The sequence below is a fragment of the Cnephaeus nilssonii genome (genome assembly GCF_951640355.1).
Source record: "Cnephaeus nilssonii genome assembly, chromosome: 2".
NCBI classification, from domain to species: domain Eukaryota; kingdom Metazoa; phylum Chordata; class Mammalia; order Chiroptera; family Vespertilionidae; genus Cnephaeus; species Cnephaeus nilssonii.
In genome coordinates this window covers 56651476-56666759 of record NC_137073.1, presented here as the reverse complement: position 1 = coordinate 56666759, position 15284 = coordinate 56651476, and the positions used below count along the sequence as shown (strand labels likewise).

Below are 15284 nucleotides of genomic sequence, written 5' to 3'. Positions count from 1 at the left end.
TCACCAAAGGTGACTTCTTATTTAAGGGAGGGTCCCAAGTGTTTGCCTCAGTTAACCCAGGTCAGGAGGGAGGAATAAAGGCCTTAGGGCAGTGGTCGGCAAGCTCATTAGTCAACAGAGCCAAATATCAACAGTACAACGATTGAAATTTCTTTTGAGTGCCAAATTTTTTAAACTTAAACTTCTTCTAAGGCCACTTCTTCAAAATAGACTTGCCCAGGCCGTGGCACTTTGTGAAAGAGCCACACACTCAAGGGGCCAAAGAGCTGCATGTGGCTTGCGAGCCGCAGTTTGCTGACCACGGCCTTGGGGGATGACTAAAGTAGAACAGCCTGAGAGATGTAAACTGACCCAGCTGTTTCCTTGCATCCTGTCAGTGACCATCACTTTCCAGGATGAATTTCTCACCACTGGCCGAGAGCTTGGAGGTCATCAGCCTTCCTTGGAATTGAGTTTGGGAAGTGGGGCAGGTGAAGGCATGCTCTAGGTCCTGAAGTTTATCCACGGCTCTCCGCTGCTTGCTGGGAATTCTGTTGGGAGGCCATCCAACCATGCAAGCAAAGGTGGTTTCCCTACAGAGAAATTTTTCTTTCTGAGAGTTCCCTTAAGGCTGGAGGGTCTTGTCTCCTTCATTACAGCCTTTCTCCCGCGTACTCATTAGGGTCCACTTCCCTTCCTTGCCCTCAGTCCACTGGCTTCTTCTTCCTCATCTTCAGCGTCCCTCCTCCCAGCCTGCTCCCGGCCCCCGCCCCCACTGGAAGACCCCAGGAGGAGGCGGCGAGGCACTGTGCTGGGGATTCCTGCCAGGAGCTGGGGTGGGAGAGGTTGGGAGAAAGGAGGGTGAGACTTGGGGACAAGAAAGGCAGGTGGAGTTGGAGAGGAGAAGGCGCGGTGAGCACACTCAAGCAGGGGGTTAAAGGCAGTGCCAAACACCTACCCTCGAAGTAAATGTGTATCAATTTGTGTGTGGGGTCAGTAACACCGCTTTAAGCCATTTGGGTATAAAAACCTCACGGTTGGAACTTGCCAGATCCCGGTTTTCTCCTGCTTTGGGATGAGGCGGGGAGGGAGTTGGCTTCTGGGTTTCTCGTCTGCAGTTTAGGGGAGAAGCGGTCGAGTGCTGACTTAAAATAAAAAGGTTTTAGAAAAAAAAGGGATGGTGCAGACAGAGGTGGGAAGACAAGCTAGGTCAGGGGTCAGGAAGGGTCCCCCAGGCCAGGGGTGCCAGCAAGGAAGCACTAAGAACACCTGAGCCACGTGGCCTAAATCCAGGGGCCCGGCGGGGTGAGTCTGTGAATGGACGTGTCCCCCTTTTCACAGATTCAACCCCGGCGCCCCGCCTGCCGGTTCTGCACACCCTCTTTGCCGGAGTCCCCAACCCGGGACGGGAAATGTCCTCCCCCCCGCGCGGGGCAGAGGGAGAGTCGGGCGTTTTTTCCGGCCTCTCCCCGGGCAGCCGGCGTGGCCGCCTCGCAGGCTACATCTCGGGACGTGGGACCGGGGCGGAGCACAGGGAGCCAGACTCTCAGGCCCGGCCTTCACCCCCTGCCCTGGGGCTCCCGGGCGAGAGTTCCAGCTCCCGGCCACCTCCTGCGCGCACGTGAGTCCAAACCCCGGGAAGCCGCCAGCGACTGGGCGGTGACGGCGGGGACCCCGTTCCCAGCCCCGCGGCCACCGCGCCGGGTGGCAGGGGCGGAGCGCTGGCGCCGAGCGCGGGGCGGGCTGGGGCGCCGCGGCGCCTCCCGGGGGAGGGCCTGGGAGCCGTCCCGGGGAGTCCGGGGCGAGCGGCGGACGGGGTTGGGCCGCGCGCGCCCGGAGGAGGGAGCGCCGCGTGCTCAGCCTGTCCCCGCCCTGGAGCCCGAGCCTCCAACTAACTCCGCCCGCCGCGCCCCGCTCCGCCGCCCGCCGCCCGCAGGCTCGGGCTTCCGTCCCGGCTGAGCCAGTGCCCGCGGCCGCGCAGGTGGGTGTCGCCGCCGCGGGGCGGGCAGGGCTAGGGTGAGGGTGGGGGCGCGGAAGGGGGTTCAGCAAGTTGGGCAGCTGCGGGGCCGGGACGGGGACCCTGCCACCTCCGCTCCCACGGTGCCGGGCGCCAGAGGCGGTTGTGGATTTCCTCCCGGGCTGCTCGGGTCGCGGGGAATCCGGCACCGCGGCCGGGGAGGGTCGCGGGGACCGAGCCTTCCTCGCGCTCCCCAAACCTCTCCCTCGTCCCTCTCGCCACCAGCTCGGCCTTGACCAGTTCGCGAGGGGTGACTCACCCCTCCGGTCCTCCTCACCTCCGGGCTTGCCAGCTCTGCTCTCCTTCCTGCCCTTTTGCCAGCCTTGGAGTGGAACGCGCCGGCCAAGGGAGATCGCAGAGGCAGGATGGAAAGTATCCGCCGCTTGGAGTTAAAGAGGGGTTTCTGCCCTGTTTCAGTCTCCTTCCCATTAGTATGGCCTTTTGGCCCCTCTGTGTTCTTGGCTGCAAAATGCGCGCCTGCTCTGCCCGTGCTGAGGGTGGTTGTAACCAACCATCCCAGTGGAATGAATTAAGTATCTTAGTACTTGATTTTGGTTTGACCACCGTCTCTGGTCTTCTCCAGTTGCCTGACGGCAGGTCCTGTGTTCTAATCCTCTGAGGTCCGATCCTTCTAAGTGAAGTCTCTACCTGATTTGGTCAGTAGCTTGGTTGGGATAAAAGACTCCTGTTTCTGGATCTGGTCATTAGTATTGAAATCATCTATTCCCCACCTAATTCTGTGTTCACAGCTGGACCTTGCATCTTTCTATGGTTACAGGAATTCAAATAGCAGATCAATATTGGCCCCAGTCTTTGGAAATAAACTTATTAGGTGTTTGCTTTAGGTGTTTACCAATCTTTACTATCTCTTTTCCATCTTAAGTGCAAATTGGTATTTGCTTTTAATTTTAAACAACTCGGGAAGTAGACCTTGATTTTTGTAAACCTCAGCTATTTAGCTCAAACCACCAACACGTGCCCTATCATTTGTAAAATTTTCAATTTAAAATCACAGGCACAAGCGTTCTTGGCACTATTCTAATTATTTTATGAAGAAAGTGGACTAATAAAGTCAGCTTTAGTAAGTGGACTAATGAAGTCAGCTTTAGACTTGATATTAAATAGTTAAGTCCTTTCACAAACTCCTGATTTAATAGACAGTTCATGAGTTCCTGTGTTGTGCAGTGTTGCACTTTTAAAGATAAATCTAGAAAACTGGTATCTTCCTTACTCAAAGTCTAAAGGGACTGCCAATCCAACTTAGAGACTAATATTTTTATTTCATATTTTTATGACATTAAGTATATTCTAATGACTACATGTGGCAAGTCGAATGATGGGAAGAATATATTATTGAAGGCCCTGTCAGATCATTATTTAGTGAATCTACTTAATAGAGTGAACTAATAATATGTTTAGCTAAGCTCGTGTTTTCTGAAATGAAATTTCAAATGCTCCTACTTAAAATGGGAGGCATACTTGGAAATAAAATCTTTATTTTTAAAACGAAAGCTCAGAAGAACATTCATCTATGTATGATTTGGTAACAAATGTTGAAAGCTGTAGAAATTGCAATTCTAACTTAAGTTAATAAGTCAATTTACGGGTGCAATTTTTTCTCCACTCCTTGAAAAATGAAATTATGTTATAATGCATAGAAAAAAAGAGAGATTGAATGTAATATTTTCAGTAAGTTGAAACTTGAACCCTAATGGGCTGACGGGCCCTGGATTGACTCTGGAAGTTTGACTTAAAAGATTCTTACTGAGAGTTTTTGTTTTGTTTTGTTTTTAGCCTTTAAAAATAAAATCCGGCTTGGCGCAAGGGATGGGCATGAATTCCACCTGGAAAAGGTTAACCGGATTAGGTTGTATGTGTTGTAACTCAGTGACATCTCTGATTTTTTTCCTGCTTATTTGAAGAATCCCTCCATCTGTTGGATATGTGTAGAATTGCTTAGTCTTTATTATATACAGTACTGGGCTTTGAGAACTTTGATTCAGCTCACACAGTGAAACAAGGCACTTTGAGGGACAGCGTGAGGAATGTGAAGTTAACATTACACTTGGCCTATTGCTCTGAATCTTTGTTTTCCTCTTTGTGAAATGAGATTAAAGATCCTGTCACTGCCTTGAAAACCGTGTGGTTTGGTATCATAAAAATATTAAGCCAGAAAGCTTCTTTCATGTATAAGAACTTTCTTCACCCCTGTAACTCCTTTAGCCAGTAAAAGTTAATTGTTAAGAGCACATACAAATAGCTTTAAAAAAGGGCTCTGCAGAAGGTAGGTGGTAGTGTCACGTACTCTGAAGTCTCTTGAGAGAAGTTTCGGTCATCTTTATCTTCTACAAGTTACTGTACTGATTTGAGAATAAGACCATCTTATCTAAGGTTGAACAGCTAGCTAGTTAGTGTCAAGAGTGGAACTATAATTTCAAATGCCTAGTAAATAGTTCTATAGTTTCTCCTTTTATATGTGGTCTTTTATCCAGGCCACATTTAAAATCTCACATTTATTAAAGTATATGACTAAAAATTTTGGCTTCAGGTTCTGATGAGCTAGGTTGGAGTTCTGCCCAGGCATTTACTAGTCATATAACCCCGCATAAGTTACTTTTAACCTCCCAAGTCTTCAGTTTCCTCATATCCAAAATGGAAATAATAGACATACTTAGCTCAGTGGACTGTTGTAATGATTAAATGAACTAATTGATATCAAGTGCTTACATATTGCTGGTTGTTTATTATGTGTTTACTACTCAAGTAGTTATTTCAGTTTCTTGAAGGTGGGGGGATGACATTTTAAATGTCCAAATTAAAGAAAAATACATAAAAACATAAACACACAGATCTGAAATATTTTGAATTGTCAATTCCTCAGCTAACTTTTGTTTAATTTCTTTATTCAACAAGTGTTTGTTGAGCTCCTCCCATGTGTATTGGGCCTCTTTCTATGCACTGGTATAAGTGGTGTACAAGACAGAGTCACTCTCTTATGACCTGGAAGTCTGGGGAGAGAACAGAAAATGGCAATCTTATGTGCTTTGTGCCATGAGGGGGTAAAGCAGAGAACCACTGAAGACAGGTGGGATGGGGTGATAGGCCCCTGGATGGATGGCTGTCATGTGGTGCATCATATCATCCTAATTAGGGTTGGTGGTAGTCAGAAAAAACTTCCCATGAATACACTCAGACTTGAAGAATAAGTGACAGCAGGTGAAGAAGTTGGAGAATGGAGAGTGTTCCAGACCAAGGGGAACAGAGCATGATACATTAGGATGGGAGTCAGGTAAATAACGTAAAAGAATAAGTTAATGGTCTTAGGAGAGAGCAGTGTGGCAACCTGGAGAACCCAGGCTTTGTCTAAAGGAACAGTAGATACTCAGTTCCAGCCAAGTATTGTCAGGTTCGGTTGCAGGCCAGGTATCGTCAGATGCCATGATTTTTAAAGAAGAGCTTAAAATTCATTTTTTATAAAAGTGAAATCTCCCAAAGTGTGAAATGGCCCAAATGCGTTTTAAATGATTGTCTGAGCCAATTTGTAGTTGGAATTCAACCCAGGGCCACCACTTTATGACCTCTGCCTTTAAGGAAATGAAAAAGGTCTCATGTGGCTAAAAGGATGCATCTTAGAAGGGGAGGCAAGGGAAGTGCCCACAGGTATGGGCAGAGCTCTGGCATTCAGGGCCTGTGGAGCCGGCTGAGGAGAGTTGGGTTAATCCTGAAAGCAACGGGTGACATCAAAGACTGAAACAAGAGTGACATGATGAGATTTGTGTTTACAGGGAACCTTCTGGCTACTGTATGGAGAATAGGATGCCTGGGAACAGAATGTGGTGACAACCATTTAGGAAACTATTGTAATGGTCTGAGCAAGAAATAAATATGGCTAAAAGCCAGGTATTTGAGCAGGATAGGGAGAGACGGGTGGGTTTCGGAGACGTGTATGATGCCTCCACTATTGGAGGTAATTCTCCATTAATCACTCAGGTTTCTGTGAGCAGAGGCATTGCAGAGGCACTGACTGCTTTCGTTCTAAACTGTCTATTCAAGGACACTTACTGGTACATAGCAGACAACCTTGGAAAATAGAGGTAGTTTTTCCTCTGGAGCAAAGGGCAAGTAGGCTTCCTGTCTAGTGTAAAAGATTTGGGTACTCTTAAGCTAGGTTCCCCTTCTGTAATGCAAATCATTTAGTGTGTAGGTGTCACCTACCCTTCTTCACATCATACTATGGGAATTAGGCTTCAGAGAATTGGCACAACTATGCTAATACTCCTGCTACTATTTCTGTGAGTAATGTAGTCCTTTGTCTCCGCCCCAGGAATTACATGCCTTCTCCCAGCATCCATGAAGCTGTGGCATGCTTATTTGTTCACTTGCAAGTAGGGTAAACTCTAATATCCTTTACAGCCACCAGCCACAATGTCTAAGTGTAAATTAATTAAAATAGAAAATGTTCATTCCTCAGTCACCTTAGCTGCATTGCATGTACTTAATAGCCATATGTGGCTAGTGGCTACTGTAGTGGCAAAGCAGTTATAGAACATTGCCATCATTGCAGAAAGTTCTATCAGATGTTGCTGGACAAAGGTTTAGATTTTCTCGTGTGTTCTTGGGTGAGTCGAGGTGGTTGATTTAGACACCATAAAAAGGATGCTTATTTTCGTGTTAGGTTCACAGGAGTTTCTTTATGTAAAGGAAATATTTCAGTTTGGAAAACAAGCACAGTATTTAGTTCAGGCCTGTTGGGGGGTGGGGAGTAGAAAAGCATCTACAGTGTCAGTTTGGAGACTAAGCAGACTGGGGCCATGTGGAAACAGAAGTTCTACATATATATGGCTTTCCTCAAAATCATGTGTGACTGAGATTAGGATCTGTGCCCAAAGGAGCTTGAACTTCTGAACACTGTCCTCAGCTCATCTACCAGCCATGCTTAACATAAAAGGACAAGAGCGACACATTCACAGCGTGATCCTGGAGCAGGACCAGTCCAGCAGCACCCACACAGGGCCTGCTGCAGCCCAGCTGTGCCGCCTGAACTCACAGAAAGGAGGGAGGGCAGCAACACGATTTCCAAATGGCTCCTGTTCAGGGAGTGCAAGAGGTCAAGAAGGAACTGGGCTCAAAAAGAAAAAAGAAAAAAAAAGGCGTACTGGAAAGCACAATTTTAAATGACATAGTAGAGGTGCAGGACAGTGCCAAGAAACAGTAACAGCAGCAGGTCCATTTCCCTGCCGCAAGGGGGAAGCTCATTTTGGGGAGGGCATAGACCACAAGTACGGGGAAGTGAAAGCACAACATTGTTTCTGTCATTATTTGTGTCATTTTATAGGCCCAGCCAATAGCAGCTGCAGCCACAGAGGGCAGTTTATTTATTTTTTATTTTTTTACTAGAGGCCCGGTGCACGAAATTCGTGCATGGGGGGTGGGCGGTCCCTTCAGCCCAGCCTGCACCCTCTCACAATCCGGGACCACTGGCTCCTAACTGCTCACCTGCCTGCCTGCCTGATCACCCCTAACTGCCCCCGCTGCTGGCCTGGTCACCCCCAACTGCCCCCTGTGCTGGCCTGGTTGCCCCCAACTGCCCCTCTCTGCTGGCCTGGTGGTCCCTCATTGCCCCATCCTGCCAGCCTGGTTGCCCTTAACTGCCCCCCCCTGCTGGCCTGGTCACCCCACGCAGCCTGCTGTTCAATCGTTTGGTCGTCCCTCACTAACTCCTCTGCTGGCCTGGTTGCCCCACACAGCCCGCTGCTCAGTCGTTTGGTCGGCCCTCATTAACTCTCCTGCCGACCTGGTCGCCTCACGCAGCCTGTTTGGTCATCCATTTGGTTGTTTCAGTTGCGACGTTCGCTTAGGCTCTTATATATAGAGAGGATTTTATATATATATATATAGATTTTTTACCTGCATTGAATGTGAGGTTGACTGCTTAGTCAGTAGTTTTAACATAAGTAAAATAAAAGATGGAGGTAGAGATTTTTTTAAACGAAGGCAGAGGCCCTTATTAAAGAATTGTACTATAGCCGTCTATTTCCGTGGCTGAAAGAGCTTTAACGAAAACTTAAGATATTAAGAATTATATTTACCTGCTTTAAAATAGTACTTATTTCTAGTGCAGTAAAAGTTTATTTGCATGAAGACTAATTAGAGGTTTTTAAAAATCTGAATTTAAGGATAGTTTGAAAGTTGAATTTATTATCTTTGAGTGCTAACATACATAACCCAGACCCTGCTAAGGCTGCTACCTTTTAGAAGTCTTTGAGGGGAACTTTTGTAAAGAGACATGTTAATTTCCAAGTAGCAGGATGACTGTTTGCATGTAACTGGTGGATTCTATGGTATTTAAAGAAAACTTGTGTAGGTTAAACATATACTTCTTGTTTGCACTACTAATTGCATCAAGAAACATCTACAGATACTTCTTCAATTTCAGTAAATTCTGAGAGAGCTAGACTCTTGTGCTGTTAGTGTTTGGACCAATGTAGAGTCCCTTGCATACATTTCTCATTAGTGAGGTTTCACTCCATTTAGTGCTTCAGTGCTGCTTTGGTAAATGTCTTTTTTTTAAATTGTGAATTTTAGTATTTTATTTCTGTAGGGGTGAAAAAGGTTGGTCATCCCCCCTACAGTCTCCCCTCTCCTGTTCCCCCAACCAAATCTGGTAACTTCAGTTGTTCAGCCTGCTTTCAGTGTTTTCTTTCAATTTTGTTTGGCACAGTTCTTTCCTTGTGCCTCCATTCTCCTCATACAAACAGCATGAAATTGGAAATAATCATTGTCTGTTGTATTTCTGAAGATCAGAATTTTCACCGGTTTCATGCAGTCCTTCCTCAGGCAGGGTGTAGTAAATCTGCTTTGGAAAACTGGCTCCAGTAAAACTGGTGTATGCAGTGGAAATTGTTGGTGTGACCTCAGAAACAAACGCAGGAGCCTTGCTGTTTATTGCATGAGTCACTGATGGGTTCAAATGAAAGCAAATGATACTCGATTGCTTTTCATGCATGTCAGTGTTACATCTTATTTTAAAAGAAGCCTGAGAGAAACAAACAAACAAAAAAAACTAGTAAGCTCTTTCTTCCAGAGAACTTAGAATGAGCCCCCACTACAGCATAGATTCCAGTGTTAGGTGATTAAAACAGTAACAATGAAGGTTACAGATTCGGCCTCGGCCTTTAACCCATGATTTCCTGTGGTGCTCGAAATTCTTCAGTGTGTAGATTTCCTGAAGTTGCACATGAGTGACTTTAATCAGGAGCAAAGTGAGTTCTTTCTATAATAGGCCCTTTCCTCCATGGCCCTTGCCTCACTTAGCTATTACTGTATGCCTAATCAACCACAGTGAAATGTCTTTAAAGCATTTTCCAGGGGACGAAGGACTTTTTGGAGAATTTTTATAAAGTGAAGTGCCAAATAGGAAAGTTTGAATGGTTTCCTTGCATAGATAGATGTCCCCAGGGAGACTGATGAGTCAAGGAGTTGTTAATAGGATATGTAAATGTAACCTTTCACCTAGTTGTTGTCACTACCTAACTCATAACTATATAGTTTTAGCAAATTGTTTGAACTGGTGCTTGTCTAGTTCTTTAATGAAACAGACTCTCTTGGTCCCATTCTTTTCCAGTTTAGATAAAAGTAAGTCCTATAAAGAAAACGGAACCTGAGGAGGGAATGGAGAACGACAGAGGAGTGCCCTCTTCTGCAGGGTAGTTAAGAAAGACCTTTCTGAAGAAGTGGTATTTCAGCAAAGACCCAAATGAAGGAGGGGGAGAGGGAACAAGTGCGAGGTCTTGAGGCTCACCTCACCCTCAAAGAATACCAAGAAGGCCACTATACCTGCAAATATGGAAAGGAGGGAGGAAAGACAGGTGTCAAGGATGCCTTGCCAGTAGTTGAAGCTTAAAGCATCTAAAGAGATTCATTATATTCTCTTTAGTCCTAACCACATACTGCACCAACCGCAGTCTCAGGTTGCTTCTGCCACTACACTGTTTTTAACGCTGCAGCTGGAACAGCTTCTTCCATCACATGGCACCCTGCTGAAGAACTGACAGTGATAACTCCGAGTCCTGCGGGTCTGTGATGACCTTTTGATCATCACAGAGGGAAGGGCCCTTTCCTTATATTAACTGCATTTCCCAATACAAACCTCACTGAACTTCTCCAATCAGTCAGTTGAAGGCCTTCCTCCAATTCTGTATAGGCCTTCTAGATAATTTACTGTTTTTCTCCTTGGTGTTACATTCATCACCTAGGTGTTACATTTATCACCTTGGTGCCTCTTTCCTGCCTGTTAGTCTACTTCTATCTCTTTCTTCAAGGCCAGGTTCACAAGCTATGAGTTACCTTGTCTACCAGTTGTTGGTGTTTTGGTTTTTTTCCCCCAATTTATTCCATCCTACCTTGATCACTGGATCAGTTGATGGGCTATAATTTTTTTCTTCCTGAGTCACTTGAAAAGGCACTACTTTAAAGAGCCACTGTTGTTCCAAGTTAAAATATTTATGATTGCATTCTTTCTTCCTAGAAGAGATTTGGCACCAATACTAGCTCTGCCATGAGTATATGTATGCATTGGCCAAAATATTCAACTCTCTGTCCTTGTCAGTAAGATGATTATAAGTATCCCCTATTTCATTGATGGTGTAGTTGAGAAATAAATGAAGTAAAACACAGAGAACATGTTTTCAACACATGCAAGACATTGTATTTAATATAGATCCTCCTCTAAACTGCAGGTTTTTCACACTAATTCATACAGCATGGAATCACATGTGTGCTGCAGGAACTCTGCGAGGCTTCTTGAGCTTTTAGCCACGCCATGCGAGCTTGGGACAACTCAATGCACAGCATGTGTATTAGTTTCCAGGGCCGCAGTAACAAAATACCACAATCTGGATGGCTTAAACAACACAAATTTTCTTTCTGTCACAGTTCCCTCTGAGGGCTGTGAGGGCAAGTTTGTGCCATTCCTCTTCTTAGCTCCAGGCGTTTGGGCTTCTGGATGACATTCTTTCTGGGTCTTCACCCTGCCTTTCCTCTGTGTCTCTGTGACCAACTTCTTCCTTTTTATAAGAAGAGAGTCATTGGATTGCAGCCCATCCTAATGGCCTAATCTTAATTTGTTTATATGCAGAGATCCTATTTCCAAATAAGGTCATATTCACAGGTACTAGAAGTTAAAACTTTAACGTCTTTTTAAGGCACAGAATTCAGCCCGTATTACCCTGATTCAATACAAATACTAGAAGGGATAATCACAAACACTGTGCTACTAGAATGATTTGTAGAGGTAAATTAGTGAGATATTTTTTACCAAGTATTTCACTTATTTTGCCCTATGTCATACAGAAAACTTGCTCTTACATATCTAATTGGTAAAATGAATTCTTTATATTTTTCATGAGATATAAAAACATTTGTATGAAATTCTAAATGTTCATACATATTTATTTTGGAGTTTTGCAAGTCCCGTTAATTTAAAATTGATTTAAATTAGAGGAGAGAGGGCCAATCAAGAGAAGCAATTAACACCCAATAATTTTTCTTCCAAATTTTAATAGCATGTTCAGTTATTGTACTGATGTGAATGGAAAAAAATATGCAACCTACGTGCTTATTCATTTAACCTTTATGTGGACTTTTTTGTGTGTGTGTGAAAAATTTACTGCTTGACCTTTATCCCTTTACCTAGTAAAGTGGCCAGGGGCCAGGGACAAGCTGCAAGAGAGAGAGAGCCAAGAGAGTGCTCCTTTGTCCAGGAGTTTAAATATTCACTCTTCAGTGGCCACTGACTTATTCCCAGGTGTGACTGACAAATAAGCACCTTACCACATCACCCAGACCTTACTCAGCATGTGTCTATTGTCCAGTCCTTTCCCCCAGTGATCTGTGGGGAACAGACTTGGAGAATGTTAGCTGCAGTTTCCTGGCAAAGCTGTGTAAATGGCATGTCTACTTTATCTAGTCTCCTCTTTAGTCCTTTCTTGTTAATAATAACCAGATTATGAGAACAGTATCACTTATAGTAGCCTAACCCTTTGTCACAATGCTTATGTCACTCACTTCACTTAATCTCATCAGGCACTGTATCTCATATCACAAGAAGGGTGAGTACTGTCCAGTAAGGCATTTTGAGAGAGAGACCATATATATATACATATATATATCTTTTATTACAGTATATTGCTATAATTGTTCCATTTTATTTTTAGTTATTATTAAACTCTTATTGTGCCTACCTGGTAACTTAAACTTTATCATAGGAATGTATGCATAGGAAAAAGCATAGTGTATAAAGCATTCATTATTATCCTCAGTTTTAGGCATCTTCTGGGGCTTTGGAATGTATCCCCCACAGATAAGAGGGAACTACTGGTGCTCAATTCGAGGGGGATAAGTTCTAAGGGTGGTTGGGAACTATATCACCCAATTATTTTTTTTCATTTCTAAATATTAGAGTTCTATTTTAATTACCATTTCAGATGCCATTTAAAAATGAAAATAAACCCATTTGCCAGGTCGGAATGAAATTGGAAATCTTTGTTAGTGCTACACTCTTAATAAGGGAAACAGAAGATGGGAAGAAAGTAGTTTTACTTTTTAAAGCATAACCCTTCTGGGATTTAAACTCATCAACTTTGTAATGTTAACGAAGCATTTTTAAATCTGAACAACAAACTTGGTGGTGACCATACTTTTGGCTCCTTCCCGTAAGCACTGTGTCCCTGTGCCTCCAGTGGCTTCTTTCAGAGTTTTCAACTCAGAAACACAAAGGGAGGAAAGACGAGGGCGGGGAGTGACCCTTTAGCATCCTGAGAAGAGGAAATTGATGTTTACACTGCTGTCAGCTAGAATTTTGAAGCCTTTTCAAGAACAAAGTTACACTGTATGCTCCAGATTTTATAGAGAAGCCTAATGCCAATTGAAAAATAGGAATTCTGGAAAAGTTTATGAGCCGCGTGGCTCAGAGGCCCCCTTGCAGGCTGTGGTTCACTAGAAGGTCTGTGACTGGGTTTAAAAGAAATGTTTATGTGTTCTCATTCTGTAAAATGTGGACATCAGTATCATAAAAATCGCTTCTATTTATTGAGGTAGTTTTATGTAGAGAAGAAAACTAGCTTCCTGGCGTTGGACAGTTGGGTCAGTTCTTGGCTCGGCCTCTTACTAGCTACCAAACCTGAACCTCTCAGTGCCTTAGCTTGATCATCTTTCAAACAGAATATGCTGGTACCTGTTTCATATACTGTGGTGGTTGTCATTATTCTTTGAGGTGATGCATATAAAATGTTTTATGCATGTAAAATGCATACCAAATGCCTGGCCACATGGCTAAATGCTTAGTATCTAAACATTATTATAGTATCTAACATTATTATTAAATGTTGGATACCTTACCTAGAATATTTCTAATGCTTTCTTTAACTCTTCAGTATAAACCAGTAGCCCCATTTTACCAAAACTTGAAAACCACAAAATTCACTTTGTTTGGAATGTGAAGGTATGGGGAAATGGTCTTCCTTTTGCCATCATCCTCAGCATGATGGTTTTACACTGGTATTGTCCATCAATAAGCAAGCTTGTGAATAGAGCAGAAGGAGATAGCAACCATTTTTTTTCTTAAATTTATGTGCTAGGATGCTTATGCAGTTCATGAGATACACACAGTGTTCTCAAACGTGTGAAATATATATCGGCCCCTTTCAAAGGAAAACATCCTCACTTCTACTTGGACTTAATATGTTTGTCATGATGTTACATATATACAAATACACATATAGATATATGTATAATGCCCAGTTATTTTATATATATATATATATATATATATACACACACACACACACACACACATATTCATTCTAATGTGGAGTAAATGTCTTCGTTTATAGCACTTGTCTATATGTATAAAAGGCTAAGCAACCAGCCGACCGGCCGGTAGGTATGTCACGCACTGATGACCAGGGGGCAGATGCCCAATGCAGGAGCTGCTGAGCTGCAGTGACTTGGCAGCGGCAGTTCTCGGGTGATGCACCCTGGAACCAAAGAGGAGGGAGTCCGATTCCGGGGTACATCACCTGAGAACTGCCCTCTTAAAATCTGGGACCCCTTGGGGGATGTCAGAGAGCCGGTTTCAGTCAGATCCCCATAGGCCAGGCTGAGAGAGCCCACCTGCCGGAGGGATCCTGCTCACTCCACAGACGCCTTTCGAGTCGTGGCGTCTTCCCAGGTGTGGCTGGTTGGGGAGGGATCGAGGGAGGTTGGCTTCACGGCATGTCCGGCCAGTCTCACCCTAACCCTAACCCCGCCAGCCACCTTCTAATTAATTTCCTTTCAATGTTCATGAATCCGTGCACTGGGGCACTAGTGTAGTTATAAAATAAGACAAATTTACAAATGAAATGCCAACAAGACTATAAAACCAATAAAATTCATGTGACTACATTAATTTATGTGATTGATGTGTTATTTTGCTGAAAGTAAACTTTAAATTTTGGTTTTATCCATACTCAAGATGGAGTTTGTTTAATCTGTGTCTACCTTTTGATTTCATGATATTAACATATCATGAACATTTGAATATCAGTGGTTTAATATGGTTTAACCAAAAAGAGGTCTTCTTCAATAAATATATCATATAACTCGGTAGTAATAATTTCAAGGTGTTATTTGATAGTTCAGAATAATAGGACTTTGGGAATATCAATTTTAATGGTTGTTACATGATAAATTTGAAAAGCTGTTCTTTGCCTTTGGAATCAGTATTTAAGTGTAGACCTCATCCCTAGTCCTGTCCCTGAGCATTGAACCTGGAGTCAGATTTCCTGGGTTCACACTGCTGCAAAAATATGTTTTACATAAAAATTTCTGTGAATTTTACATTTCTTTATGATAAACTAAAATTACTGGGTTAACAAGTATCTATAATAATAAAAGCGTAATATGCTAATTAGGCCGGACAGATGAAAGGTCTTCCAGACATCGTTGTGGACATCCTTCCAGACAAAGCTGGGGGTGAGGCAGGGGGTGAGGCAGAAGCAGTTGGGGCAATCAGGCAGGCAGGCAAGTGGTTAGGGGAGATCAGGCAGGTAGGTGAGCAGTTAGGGGTGATCAGGCAGGCAAGTGGTTAGGGGCGATCAGGCAGGCAGGCTAGCAGTTAGAGGTGATCGGGCAGGCAAGTTGACTGGTGAGGGGCAATCAGGCAGGCAGGCAGAGTGGTTAGGGGCGATTAGGCAGGCAGGAAGGTGAGTGGTTAGGAGCCAGTGATCCCAGATTGTGAGAGGGTGCA

General features: G+C 44.0%; 1 protein-coding gene across 11 annotated transcripts in view; it reads left to right on the top strand.

Moving 5' to 3' along the window:
- The first annotated feature begins 1488 nt into the window (after positions 1–1488).
- The window catches only part of PAM (peptidylglycine alpha-amidating monooxygenase), a 267335-nt gene continuing 253539 nt past the window's right edge, over positions 1489–15284 (top strand). For 6 of the 11 annotated variants that reach the window (XM_079786764.1, XM_079786763.1, XM_079786772.1 and 3 more), the window contains exon 1: positions 1769–1960. The gene's annotated coding sequence lies outside the window, so the exon portion shown is untranslated. Of the gene's footprint in view, positions 1601–1767; positions 1961–15284 lie in introns of those variants that run through there. The other 5 variants (XM_079786768.1, XM_079786767.1, XM_079786762.1 and 2 more) reach the window with 3 other exon arrangements.